A 12063-nucleotide genomic window follows, 5' to 3' on the forward strand; every position below is an offset into this window, starting at 1 on the left:
GACCAGGCCAAGGCTACAGCGCAGACACTCGCAAATAAATGGGGGTTCAGAGTACATTTGAAAATGTTAGAGCACGGAGAGTGAAGCGTCACTTTGACGAACTATCGGAAGATGAACGCTTAACCGATGCAGAGAGATACTTCAAAGTGCACGCTATTGTATTATCATATATGTTTGGTAATGGCTCAGCTTTCTCTGATTGTTCTACTGACTTGGAAACTGCATCATGGAAGCAGTAAGTCAAGTCGCATCAAAAATAGTAGTGGCAGAACTCCAAAGTGACACCTTGTGGTTGTTTGTGTCAACTGCAGTTTGTGCCATTTCTGCTGAGAAATGGGGATCGTGATTCCTGAAGGAACCCGTCCAAACTTAACGGGGACCCACTGTACTTTCGATATGGTCGCTTAGGCCTACAAACTGTATTTTTAACTTGACGTGAAGTCATAATCTCATAGCTCGAATCTGCCCATTTCTTTCCAACTTGACCAAGTCATCCCAAACATTTACACAGACGTCTGCATTATATTGTCGAGCACGCAGCAGAGTTTATATTCTCCTGCTGTCTCGATTCGTTTGTAATAGGCTGGTAATGCAAGCCTCTCTACTATTCGAAACTGCAGGTGTCAGTCTACACTAGCATATGAGAATGTAGCTGCCATTGAAACGTCAAGCATGTCTTGACTCTTTATAAACAAACCTCAAATGAAGAGTGAAATGTGGAGTCAATTCTTTCGTAGGCCATGTGATGTGATGACAAGGCCGTTCTCTATTCAGTTCACCATGCTTACAGTTTTTTCAAAATCAACAGCAAACACCAAATAGCCTAGGCCTACGCACGCAGCACAGATTAGTACAGGCTACCAGGAGAAACAACAACCAATTCAGATCAATTAATTCAAATAATAATAGGCCTATATGTAACCCCTTTTTAACGAGTGCTAGTCACTCAGCACAGTAAAGCTTAACTTAGTTACACTAAATAATGGCGCGACAGGATCCTGAATTCTCAGCAGTGGAATAGTGAATTGGCTGAGATTCCTGATACCATAAATATAAATGTATAGCTGTGTAGTAGGATTATAAATGGTAAATATGAATATGAATAATTATAAATACAAATTTAGTAGCGCGGTGCCTCCACTGTAAAAATACTACACTTACCTTAGGCTAGTGTATTATGCACTTCTACAGAATGTAATAACAATGTGAAAATAATAATCAGACTAGTAAATGTAGTTAAATGAATTGCCAATACACCCTGGATATAAAGAAATATAATAATTAAATATTTATTTGATAATAGCCACGTCGTGGACGTGACAACCCAAAAGCTGACAAATGTCAGGGAGCGAATAATTCACTCAAGGGTAAAGTTACGATAAAACCGAACGTTAAGGAATGGTAATGTTAAAGATTAACATATAATGCTATGTTAGCTTAAGCTAAACAGACACCAGTGTGGAAAGAAACAAACAGTCAGCGATACATTACAAACAACATACCATATAATCACATTAATATAGTATTTACCCCATACTTATTAAAATAAAGATAGCCCCAACCCCCCTTTTCGCTGGCCGTTGGAGCTCGGTGGTGCACAAGTGGCAGCTCTATGAGCTGCAGGCAGGACAGCAACCGCTGAACAGCCCTCCAACTTGCCGGTGATCCAAACGAGAACGAGGGAACATACGTGTGTGTGTCAGTGTAAGTGTGGGTTCAAGTTACTCACGATCCACCATCCCGACCTGGCGAATCAGCTCGCAGCCGACCCTGGGGTTGATTACTGCTCAGTCGTCCTCAAAGCTAGCCGTTAGCAGTCGCAGCCAGTGGTGGCTCTCTGGTGGGCCCAGCACCAGAGAACAGAATGCGCCCCTGCAGCGTTGGCTAGCGGCAGTGAGATGCGACCTCAAACAAGGATCCTCGACGTCAGCAGTGTAGTGGCAGGAGATGTCCGTGATGGTTGTCGACCTCCGGTGGGCCCAGCACCGGAGGAAGAAAACGAGTCCCGACAAGTATCAGGCCAGTCCCTGAGGTGAATTAGCTAAGGCGGCAGCAGCTATCTGCCCCCTAGCTAGCCGTCTGCCTTAGCTTGCCAACAGCCCAAAAAACGCGAGCTTCTAAATGTCAACACTGCCTCAACACAGCAGTGGACAGAATAACAGTGATCCTGAGACCTCCGACAAAACGTGATATACAGATACAGATCGCAGTGGACATAGCACTACACACCAGAATGGCATTGATGGAGTAGCCTATCAAAAAGCGGGACCGGCTCCTCTGAACTCTGACTGGGACTGCACTCTCAGCTCCTCTCCTGAGGCGTTCGAATGTTCAGAGAGCTCACCATTTCGCGGGCATTAAACATTTATAAATTATCATTGGACGATATAAAATTCAAATAAAAACACAGAGAACAAACAAATCTGATTGATCTGTACCGAATTCCATATCAACATATTGCAAAAACATAAAGCATTATGGTCATTGTAGTAACAAAAATTAAACAGTGTGGTGATAACCACTATAAACATATTTTACAGGTGCTTACACTCTCCCCCCACCAAACAAACAGCATGCCCCCATGCTGGGACACATACAGTATAAGGTGAAAAGGAAAACAAAGGTAATAAACAAACAAACAAATTAATAAACAAAATCAAAGAACAATAAAACTAGTTTAAAAACCAGCTATGGGTGCGATGGCATTCTTGTACGGCATAAGAAATGGCCTGTGTGCACCTGTACTACAAAGAGCCTGTGGAGAACACCACCAGGCATGAGAAGACTGCTCTGATGCTAGACGTGATGCTACTAGCGTGTGCTTGCTCTGCACTCCCAGAGGTAGTTACAGGACCATCAGGACAGCTATCATCCTGGCCTGCAGCTGCTACGTCTTCTATTACTTCAAGGGACCTGTATGGAGAGATGGGGAGTGCAGTGTTGAGAGGAGATGCGACTAAATCATTAGGTGTGTGCACTAACCTAGGGCCTCTAAATGGGGTGGAGACACACGGCGCAGTGGACTCTGGTATGACGGACCTTTGTGCTAGCACTCAGAGGAGCGTTTTCCACTGCACCCTCAGTAAAACAGCCATATTCCGAATCTGAATCAGAAGAGCTAAGTTGTCTAAGATCTTCAGTAGGCAACACTTCAGAGACACCAACCCTACGATTCTCCTTAACCCTTCTATGCCTCACAGCTCTTGGGCACGGAGCTGGAGAAGTATCAGCCACGGGGCCCAATCTCACCTCCTGTCCCAAAGGCAAAATGTGGTTGCGGTGCATCACCTTGATGGTTCCTTTACCATCCACGGGCCTCAACCTGTACACAGGGAGGTCAGAAAGCTGACTGTCCACTACATATGGACAAGAACTGAGGCAACGTTTTCCGCTTGATGCAGCGCTCACACGTCTTACAGTATTTCTCTGCATCAGTCTTCATACGAGGCCAGTAAAACCGATCACGAACCAAGCTATATGACTTATCGAACCCCAAATGTCCAATATCATCATGCAGAGACTTAAAAACAAGCCTATGAAACTGCTTAGGCAATACCAACTGCCTCCACTTGGCTGGTCGGCCTTCTTTCACGATCCTATATAGTAGCCCGCCATCAATGGACAACTTTGGCCACTCCCTTTTCCAAATTTTCAAATCGGGGTGCCTCGTCTGAATGCTACCGACAGGTGTCTTTTGTCTTACAGCATGCCAAACCTCTCCTATAACAGGATCACCTTTCTGGGCTTCTTGAAGCTCACCAGAACTGAATGTGGGCAGCTCATCAGATGCTACGGCAGATACATGACAGTACGCCTTGGGAACGGCTGACTCATGACTGCAAATCTGATCAGCCACATGTGGGAAAGAAGGGCAACCAGCTCTCTGCGTGGCCACAACCTGACAAATAGCTCGCACCCCAGGGGCCGGAATCTCTTGCCACTCATCATCAGGGGACAGACTGATGTGAGGGCGTCGCGACAGTGCATCAGCATCCGTATTCCTCCGCCCAGGCCTGTACTTCAAGCTGAAGTCGTAAGTGGACAATGCCGACAACCAGCGATGACCAGTGGCATCCAATTTGGCAGACTTAGTTATGTAAGTCAGAGGGTTGTTGTCCGTCCTGACTTCAAAGGCGGCCCCATAAAGGTAGTCATGCAGCCGATCCACTATAGCCCACTTCAAAGCTAAAAACTCAAGCTTGAGAACTGGGTAATTCTTCTCTGAAGGGGAAAGACTGCGACTGATGAACGCCACAGGACGCAACCCATCAACATGCTCCTGGTACAGAACACCCCCCAGACCGTCCAAGCTTGCATCCACATGCAAAACATACGGCTTTTGGGAGTCTGCAAACGCCAACACTGGAGTTAACCTTGACTTAAGCTCCTGAAACGCAGACTCACACTGGTCACCCCATCTGGGACCAAAGGGCTCAGAGGGCCGGAACGACGCCTGTGAACTAAAATTTTTCCTCTTGCCAGACGGACAGCCCTGCAACAGATCTGTTAGTGGACGGCACAAAGTTGAAAAACCCTTTACAAACCTGTGATAATAGTCGCAGAAACCCAAAAATGACCGGAGTTCAGTGATGGTCTGTGGTCGAGGCCAAGACACAACAGCTTCTATCTTGGAGGGGTCAGTGGCTATACCGTCCTGTGAAACTATGTGCCCAACATAGTTCACAGACGTCCTCCCAAACTGACACTTATCCAAAGAAAGTTTAAGACCTTCTTCCCTCAACCTGTCCAGAACCTTAAGGAGCCGTTCCTCATGTTCCTCTACAGTGCGACCAAACACGATCAGATCGTCCAAGTACACAAGAACTTCCAGAAAAAACAAAGAGTCATGGATCTCACCAGGAAAATTGGGCAGTCCTGAGAGCTGCAGCTGCTGCCCGGGCCTTAAAACAACAGGCTTAGTTCTTGTGAACCACACTGTGCCATGCTTATCCACATCCTCCTGCGAAACACCTGTGTGCTTAATGGATTCAAAAACCTCTTTCATCACAGGGTGTATGGTCAGCTTGTTAAGAAACCCATCTCCGGCCTGTTCGCGACAAGAATGGAACAGCTTCCTCACCAAGTAAGTGTTCGTGCCCACCAAAATGGCTATCCCCCCTTTCGTCTGAGGGTCAGGACACACAAGAGCCAGAGTGTCCACTACTTGAGGCACACCAGTAACCGCTTCAGTGAACTCGAGCCTAAGAGGTAAACATCCATCATATGGGTATCGATGAGAGCTCAAACCCCATATTTCAAGATTTTCCACTGACTGCAGTGGCAGGTGCTTCAAATAGGTATTGTAAAAGCTACGATACAAGATGGTCACCTGAGAACCACTATCGAGCAGAGCTTTGGCATAAACACCCTCTATCTGCACGGGCACCTCAGCCGAGGGCCCCACTAACCCAGATGGCAGTTGTGATTGGCTGATTTTGATTGGAGGTGAACAATGAGCGGAACGTGTTTTGTGTGATGGAGCTCTGTGCCGTTCCTTCACTGAGCTCCGGGGGAGTTTTCCTGCTGCCGTGTCCTTTTAAGTAGTTTCTGATTAACCAACCTAAGGTTCTCAGAACTTGTGCACTCTCGCTTGGTGTGGCCATCAACCCCACACTTATAGCAAAAGATGCCAGGCAAGGGAGAAAATGCAGCAGACTTTGGCTGGCTCAAGGAAACAACCCTCGGGGAAACAGCCGTGAAAGTACTCTGGCTCAAAGCATTTTGCGTGACTGGCATAGTGCTAGGAGTGACTGGGGAAGCGGTTAAAAGTCGAGTCACTAGAGACGTCAACTCCTTAACCTCTTTCCTCAAGCTATCCACCTCAGACGTCACCGGATTCAAAGACACTTGAGGGACAGCGATAGCAGCAGTCACAGTGACCCGGGGAACAACACCATTGGCAGTCACAGGAACCTTTGCACTCTCTCTCGCTCCTACCCAGTGCTCCTCCTCTCTCACTGCTCGCATCAGCTGAGAAAAGGAAGGTGGATCTCTCAAGTTGTACGTCACCCGCATGCACAGGGCCACTACATCATTGGTGAGCGCACCTTTGAATAGTTGTTCAATGCGAGCATGATTCAAGTCCGCAGCCTCAATGCCTCCCCTCGAGAGAGCACGATGGAGAAGCTTGTCCAGGAGGTACAAGTAAGCTGAAAGTTTCTCTCCATCTTCCTGGAAAGCATGGCGAAATGAGGTCATAAGATCGACGCCACTCTCAGGGGACCCATAAGCAGTGTCAAGAGCAACTAAGTAATCAGTAGCAGTAGCAGACGGACTACTGACTTTTAAGAACCTGACTATGTCTGCAACAGGCCCACGCAAACTCTCAACGATGCCGCTTGGCAGCATCACTGCACTGCCACTCAATGATCATCTGATTAGCCTGCTCCATCCAGACCTCATAGTCTTCCTCACCTGGGGAACAGGTCGCGTAAACCAGAGAAAACTCTCAAATTCCTATAGCTAGGCACTTCAACAGATGCCTGGCTACAGCAGTCAACCAGCTTGCCTATAGCAGTGACTAAGTCAACACTAATGTCAGGTTTAGGAGGCTGAGGACCCAGAACAGCCGCCTATACATCACCCATTGACTTACCCTCCTTTTGTAACAATGCCAACAACTTGGCTTCAAAATCATCCTCTTTAGGAACAGGACTAGCAGACAGCAACTCACCACATTAATGGCCCACGGACCTGCCTCACCTACAATTCCCACTTCAGGAGGGACAGAGCTCGGATCCAACTCAGCAGACGTCTCCACTAAAATGTACAGGTGCCTACCTGTCTTATCGCCACAGAGACTAAGTATGCGAGTCCGACCTAGAACCTTGACTGTACCAAGCACACGGTTAACCACGTCATCAGTAGCCTCCATTGGCAGTCGGCTAAGAATAACAGCATGAGACAAATCCACATTCTGCTCACGGCTCCACTCAACAGCTTGACTAAGGTCCATGTTAAGAGCTGCACAAGAAACAGCAATAACTAAAACAAGACAAACACCAAGTAAACACAGCTACCTACTCGCTTTGGTGAACAGGAAAATCCCAGCGGTGCCTCCAAAATGTAACCCCTTTTTAACGAGTGCTAGTCACTCAGCACAGTAAAGCTTAACTTAGTTACACTAAATAATGGCGCGACAGGATCCTGAATTCTCAGCGGTGGAATAGTGAATTGGCTGAGATTCCTGATACCATAAATATAAATGTATAGCTGTGTAGTAGGATTATAAATGGTAAATATGAATATGAATAATTATAAATACAAATTTAGTAGCGCGGTGCCTCCACTGTAAAAATACTACACTTACCTTAGGCTAGTGTATTATGCACTTCTACAGAATGTAAATACAGTGGGTCCCAGTTAAGAATTGACACTTCATTCACGATCATGGTGAATGGTGAAATGTAAGTACAACTGCAGCCGCTAGGGGGCAGCATAGTCCGCTGTGGAGTTCCACGGTCGAACCAGGCGGCGCGATTCGACAGCAAAGGGCTGTGAAGGGCTGTGAGTTTTCAGTCGTTTCTCTGTGTTTTAGCAGCCCTGCAACATGCTAGTCCACTGTACCCTAAGCCTTGTACATAATGTTAAACATAGTTTTGGATTCAGTGGCAAGATTTCTTGATTGTACAGTGTCTGTCTCTCAGTAATGTTTTAAAATGAGAGCTTAGTCAGCTGGCAGTAGGCTACTTTGTCGGTAGTCATGAGAAGTTCTTGCTAACAGAACATAAATATGCTGCCCAGAAACCTTGTGAATAGTTCTGATTTTTTTTTTACTACACTGACGAGGTTGAAATATAGACTTTGCCTACAGCATCTCCTTAACAGTAATGTTAACAAAATGACAGCATTCATATGACAAAGAAAAACGAATTCGGTCACTCAAGACTGTGCCACAGCAACCAGTGTAGGCTACAGTCCTACCCAATAGGCCTACTCAAAGCAGATAGCGTTGTCTGACGGTCGAGTGGGTTAATGCAGTGTTTCTCAAACTTTTTCAGATGGAGGACCACTTAACCAATAAAAAATGCATGGACCACCTAGCTAAAAAGAATAAGATTAGACCTACTTCAACAGTAAATCAGCACAATAGGCCTACTCACTGAACCACCTTGCTTATTGTATTTTCACTTTGCTTATTGTGTCAGAGGATTCATATGATTTTAACTGGCATATCTTACATAGACAGTGTTGCAGAACTGTTTGGATTTACATACAAGTTGGTTCAATATTGCAAACAACTCATCTATATCATATTTTACCCGTCTGCTTTCGCAGACCACTTGGGATAACTGCGGACCACCAGTGGTCCCCGGACCACACTTTGAGAAACACTGGGTTAATGCACGTATTTCCAGAACAGGTCTGCAACTTTCAGGCAGTTCTGAGTTCGAATCTAGGCAGGAGCAGAGCCATATAAAGGCCTAGGCCAATTGTTATCATTTTTTGCAAGGTGTTGCTCCTGGCAATACTTGTTTATAAGACGTTTGGTGATTAATTGATAGCTGTTTTTGGGACACGTTAAACGTTCTTTATAATGAGCGCATCCGGGGAGTAAAACGACTGTTACGCGCCGTGGGCTTTTTTGGCAAGATTGACCTTGGTCTATTACACACGTCTGTTATTAGTTCAATAACAAGTGTTGCTTGTTAAAACATGTGACTAGTGAAACTCAAATGATTTTAGAAATATTTAGCCAAAGCCAAAAAGTGTTAGAGAAGGAGAGACGCCGGTGCAGCTCAGATGTCTTCTTAATTTTCTTTATTCTTTAGTAAAAGGTGCAGAACATTATTAAACTTTGACTAACGTTTCGATGTTCGTTAGTCAAAAACATCGACACATCGAAATGTCAAAGTTTAATAATGTTCTGCACCTTTTACTAAAGAATAAAGAAAATTAAGAAGACATCTGAGCTGCACCGGCGTCTCTCCTCTCTAAAATATCGGTCCTGGCCTGGTTGCAACGGATTGTGGCCAAACGACAGAAGCGCGGAGAACCCTCCTTTGTCTACCAAAAAGTGGTCTACTTTGTGCCCCGCGCTCCCCCACTGCATGTGAAAGAAGGGGATGGGGGAGGGGGGCTTAACGTGAAAAAGCTTAATGTCACCGGCAAAGTCGGTTTTAGGCTACAGGCCTTCATAATGGTAGGCTACAGGAAGTGGGGGGAGGGTATGGGATGACCAGAGCCGTCATCTATCGTCTTTCCAGGCACACAGCTCGTTATATAGCCTATCGACTGCCTTAACAGATAGGCTTTGCTCTTGGGTTTGGCCTTACAGCGAACTCAATGCTCTTGTTGCTTGCAGTTTGTTAAATAAAGCGATGCAGATTACATTATTTATTTCTGATTAATTGCGTCTTTTGATGTATTTTGCAACATTTGCTTGTTAGGCTGGGCTACTGTCAATGTCCTGTACAGGTCAATGTTCAACAATTGCTGGTGTAGGCCTAGGCTATTAATCAATTAGGGACTGTTCGTTATTTATTTAATTAAGGGGCTACCGGAGGAGTTTTGGGAGCGTTAGTCAAAAAAGACGTGACCCTCCCTCGCCAGCAAGAATTTTTTCTATGACCCTCCAAAGTGATTGAGAAAAAACGCATGACCCTCCCCAGTCCCAACAATTTATTGATGCCTTAGGCTACTGGGTCAATTTGGGAGCTTGCATGCTACGACTCCTTCCTTGAAATGCCTTGAAAAGGCTGTCGTTTGCACAATTTCACAAATAATCACCGGGACCGAAACAAACCTGTCAACTTTTCCCGGGTTTATCGCAGATTTTAACTTTTTCCTCGCTGTCTTAGAAGGAGCTGCAGGGCCGTCGCAAAGGGGATGCGAGGGCCCTGTGCGAACTTGACAGATGCAAGGCCCTTTTCACTTACGTGCATGAAATTCATGCGATAGCTTACTTTACACATAGCCAAGGCTACCGTCGGTGTATTTTAATAGTAGCCTAGTCTAATAAGCTACACCAGCTTGCCTTTAAGAGGGGAAATTCAATTGTATAGCCTATAACATTAGCTGAGTCACATATTTTGCCATATGGTGTTTATCATAGGCTACATCCACGAAACCAAATAGTGTAACAAAAAGGCGAACACTTTAACAGGGGAATTAATTGGGCATGAATCGTTGTGCTGAGCGGTATTTGTCAATGAGCAGAAACACACCACGACATTCAAACTATTGATAAGATGTACTGGTCTGTATCTATAGGCTAACATTGGACAAATAAATGACACTGACTCGCCATATCCTGACTCAGGAAAAAAAACATTTTCTTGCTTTGCCGCAAACTCAGCAATGAAATCATAGGCCAGTTTGCAGGTAGCCTAACGTCTTTTTCATAGAAGGGAGAGCCCAGTCTCTCCTGTGACATGGAGGTGCATAAATAGTTTTTAATAGCCTGTTCAACTTCGTTCAAAAGTCACTGATCGCAATTTCACCCGATGCCAGTCACTGATCGCAATTTCAAAGTTCGGAAAGCTTCATCTTTTTAAAGGGAAACTTGGCAGGATTTCCCCCTCTGCTTGAGAAATTGTGCATTATGCTATTTCAAACTGTGGAAAAAGGTAATGATAAAGCACATGGATTTGTTTACAATTTAGCAAAACGGTTAGCATAAGTTCGGTAGACAATGTGGATGTTACAAGGTAAGAAACACGATTTAAAACAAGTTTCTTGTTTCTCACTTCTCTTTCGGGGACGGTAGTCTCAATGTTGCAAGGTTGGTTTTAAATCGCCTGTAAGTAAACTACCAGTGCTTTTCAAGGGGCAGCGGGGAAAAGTCACCATTTTCACCGGAACAGGTCATTTAACCATCCAAATTATTTCTAAACGGGTTTATTACGTTGAAATAGTTGCCAAGTTCCCTTTTAAGTTTTAAGTGCAGTGGCCCCTATCTGCCCCCTTTGGAATTATATCTCGAGCCTATTATAAGGTCCAGTGCGTTATGTCCTGGGATTCGAATGTGCTCAAAAAGAAAAGAAAAAACACTTTTTTATAGATGGTTATGAGGAGCAATGTGAGAGAGAAATTTGATGATCATTGATCGTTGTTTTGGGACGTTAAGCCTTTTCCATAGGTGTCAGTGAAGGAGATTGAAGAATGACCATTTTTTATATCACGAAAATATTTCTTAACTACAAAAACTCAGTGTCTAAAAACTCAGTGTCATTCAGACTCAACCCTCTTGTTGTTTTATTATCTTTTCGTTTGTCGTTTGAGCGTTGGCAAGCAGGCATGTTGCGGTTGCAATTTAAGTGAAATTTCTACAGTAGGCCTACAACATGCTGTTAGGCTGGGCTACTGTCAATGTACTTGTATAGGTAAATGTTCAACAATTGCTGGTGTACAGGTTATAAAATCAATTAGCTAAATCATTTGTCCAGCTGTTTAAACATTTTTTCGTGCTACATTCAAACGCAAAAGGTGCTTTGATATATTTTTCGTTTGAACGTCAGCAAGCAGGCATGCTTTGGTTGCAATGAATGAGGATAATTGCTTTTTTTTGCATTATTTTGAATATGGCTCGCTCCAGTCTCAACAGCACGTACTTTTTCCACACGCTAAGTTCTAACACACATACTGTAGGCCTATCCTCTCGCTTTCTCTCTCTCCATCCCTGCACACGGTGCTTTCTTAAAGGAGCTGCACCATTTTACAACAATTGCATCTACATTTTCATATTAGAATGTTTTGTCAAGTGTAAGCTTAAATTACCGTGATCAATTTAAGTTCCCATGCCCCCGCTGCGTCATGGAAGCAGTAAGTCAGTCGCATCAAAAATAGTAGTGCCACCCAAGTGACACCTTGTGGTTGTTTGTGTCAACTGCAGTTTGTGCCATTTCTGCTGAGAAAATGGGGTGCGTGATTCATGAAGGAACCCGTCCAAACTTTAACGGGGACCCACTTTAACAATGTGAAAATAATAATCAGACTAGTAAATGTAGTTAAATGAATTGCCAATACACCCTGGATATAAAGAAATATAATAATTAAATATTTATTTGATAATAGCCACGTCGTGGACGTGACAACCCAAAAGCTGACAAATGTCAGGGAGCG

At 44.6% G+C, this 12063-nt stretch overlaps 1 protein-coding gene across 2 annotated transcripts in view; it reads right to left on the reverse strand.

The window, feature by feature from the left end:
- LOC125293150 (E3 ubiquitin-protein ligase NRDP1) overlaps positions 1-12063 on the reverse strand; it is a 118639-nt gene that overhangs the window by 101109 nt on the left and 5467 nt on the right. The window lies entirely within an intron of this gene.

This window comes from Alosa alosa, chromosome 4, assembly GCF_017589495.1.
Source record: "Alosa alosa isolate M-15738 ecotype Scorff River chromosome 4, AALO_Geno_1.1, whole genome shotgun sequence".
In the NCBI taxonomy this organism is placed as follows: domain Eukaryota; kingdom Metazoa; phylum Chordata; class Actinopteri; order Clupeiformes; family Clupeidae; genus Alosa; species Alosa alosa.